Here is a 2,500-nt window from a genome sequence, read left to right as displayed (position 1 = left end):
CCCATGTTGTGCCTTAACCTAACCCATGTTGTGCCTTAACCTAACCCACGTTGTGCCTTAACCTAACCCACGTTGTGCCTTAACCTAACCCACGTTGTGCCTTAACCTAACCCACGTTGTGCCTTAACCTAACCCATGTTGTGCCTTAACCTAACCCATGTTGTGCCTTAACCTAACCCATGTTGTGCCTTAACCTAACCCATGTTGTGCCTTAACCTAACCCATGTTGTGCCTTAACCTAACCCACGTTGTGCCTTAACCTAACCCACGTTGTGCCTTAACCTAACCCACGTTGTGCCTTAACCTAACCCACGTTGTGCCTTAACCTAACCCATGTTGTGCCTTAACCTAACCCATGTTGTGCCTTAACCTAACCCACGTTGTGCCTTAACCTAACCCACGTTGTGCCTTAACCTAACCCACGTTGTGCCTTAACCTAACCCACGTTGTGCCTTAACCTAACCCACGTTGTGCCTTAACCTAACCCACGTTGTGCCTTAACCTAACCCACGTTGTGCCTTAACCTAACCCACGTTGTCCCCTAAAGTAACCCACGTTGTCCCCTAACGTAACCCACGTTGTCCCCTAACGTAACCCATGTTGTCGCCTAAACCTGCTCTGTAATTGTTATACGACTCGTTCAATTAGTGTAGTGTTGCCCACCCGCAACCCTCGCAATATAGTTCGCTACTCGCACTGCCCGCTCCCCTGTGTATCGCTTCATGTTAAACACCTTGCAAGTCTTGCTGACTTTCCACATGCTCCTGCTGTACACTGTAATGTGGATGGCAGCAGGACGTACATGCCGCCCCTCCCCACGTCCCCACCTTGCCCCCCTGCCTTCGCAAGCTGGTTGGTGAGAAGTTTGCATGTTCAATGCCCTTCGCATGCGACGTACTCAGGCTACGTTGTGGTGCGGCCTGTGTCAACCGTCCGCTAATGTCGTACGCGTAAACCACAATCTGTACTGCACATTCGTCCTTATGTACCGAATGATACATCGTGGCACATGTGTGACCGTACAACGACTGCGCCCAAAAACGGCGGACCATACAGTGCAAATATTGTGCACGCAGCTACGTGTCGTCTCCCTATGAGAGCTGGATTGCAGTGTGGTACGCCATAGAGACGTGTGGGAGGAACGGACGCCGTGGATGGCGATCAGCATGAGCTGTCTGTTGATGTATTCGGACCTAGTCGTCTCTCCTCACACACCGTGATGGCATGGTGCACCGCGTTCCATATCTGCGACATGCTACAGAGGCCGGTTGACAGTCGTTCGAGCAATGGACATCGCATACGTACGGGGGCCACCTTCCACGTATTGTCTAGGCGTGCACATTTTGTTGCGTGTATGTGGGCAGACGTAGTGTGGCGTGACACCTGACACAGGCATGCAATAATCGTTGAAGTTGCAAATGGCGATGGACGCCTGCGTTTTCTGGTGAAGTTACGCAAATGAACAAATGGTAACCTGTTGTGGTGCGGTTGTTCTCGCTAGGGGTGAATCGGTGATGGCGACGATAGGTTGAGGTACGAACCGGTTGTTCCAGCGATACCCACCATGCCGACGAAACTGAACGGCATCTGGGTGTGAAGCGATACGCGGCGGTGGCTGGGTGGGACCGTCCCCGGCCGGTGAGGGGGCGCCTCCCGGCGTGCTGGCCGCGCGGTGCGTGGGCGCACGCGCTACAGCCGGCTGGTGGGGGCGGCCAGTGGCAGGCGCGCCGGCCGACGGACGCGGCAGGCGTCGCAGCTGCGCGCCGGCGCACCCTGCGCGCGGCGCCGTGCGGCCAAAGTAGGTCCTCGCGGGCCCGGTGCGAAGCGCGGTGGACATCTTCAGTGTGCTGGTCCGATTGAGGACTGTGTGCGTTGAGGATGCGCCGCCGCCCGGCGCTCGGCGCCGCGACGCCGTCTGCTGCTCGGTCGCCCCAGCGGTTCTCGCTGGTGGTTTGTATCGCAGCTGTGCGGATGTGTTGGCGCGTGCGCTGTGCTGGGAGAGTTCGCTTCGGCACCCAAGTGGGGCTTTTGTCCTTCTGTGGCGCTGGCGTTGGAGCTGCCGGTCACCGTAGGTGGCGCGTGTTGTCTCCCGCCGGCAATGCCACGACAGCACGCTCCCGGGCCTCTGTCGGCAGCGGCAAGCTCAGTTGGGAGCACGGGTGGTCGCACCGAAAGCGTCTACTCGCCTAACTCCGGGCGATTGCGCCTCTCTCGAACCCGACCAAGTACTTGGGACGGCGCTGCGCGCCGCCGGGACCTGAGAGGGTTTCGAGGTGTATTGTGCAGGGGAGCTCAGCCTCCTCCTGTTTGCAGAATGATTGAGCGGACGCTTGCGTGTTCGCGCGGGCCCCCGGGACACACTCCCGGGCGGCCGGCTGCTCAGCTCTAGTTGACGCAGCTCCCTGGTTGATCCTGCCAGTAGTCATATGCTTGTCTCAAAGATTAAGCCATGCATGTCTCAGTACAAGCCGCATTAAGGTGAAACCGCGAATGGCTCATT

At 57.6% G+C, this 2,500-nt stretch overlaps 1 non-coding gene across 1 annotated transcript in view; it reads left to right on the top strand.

Moving 5' to 3' along the window:
* The first annotated feature begins 2,399 nt into the window (after window positions 1-2,399).
* The window catches only part of LOC124732864, a 1,909-nt gene continuing 1,808 nt past the window's right edge, over window positions 2,400-2,500 (top strand). The window contains exon 1 of the ribosomal RNA XR_007008832.1: window positions 2,400-2,500. This exon is cut by the window's right edge and continues 1,808 nt beyond it. This is a non-coding gene — a ribosomal RNA (small subunit ribosomal RNA).

This window comes from Schistocerca piceifrons, unplaced genomic scaffold, assembly GCF_021461385.2.
Source record: "Schistocerca piceifrons isolate TAMUIC-IGC-003096 unplaced genomic scaffold, iqSchPice1.1 HiC_scaffold_1365, whole genome shotgun sequence".
NCBI lineage: Eukaryota > Metazoa > Arthropoda > Insecta > Orthoptera > Acrididae > Schistocerca > Schistocerca piceifrons.
The sequence above is the reverse complement of the archived record's forward strand: the minus strand, read 5'-3'. Positions and strand labels throughout refer to the sequence as shown.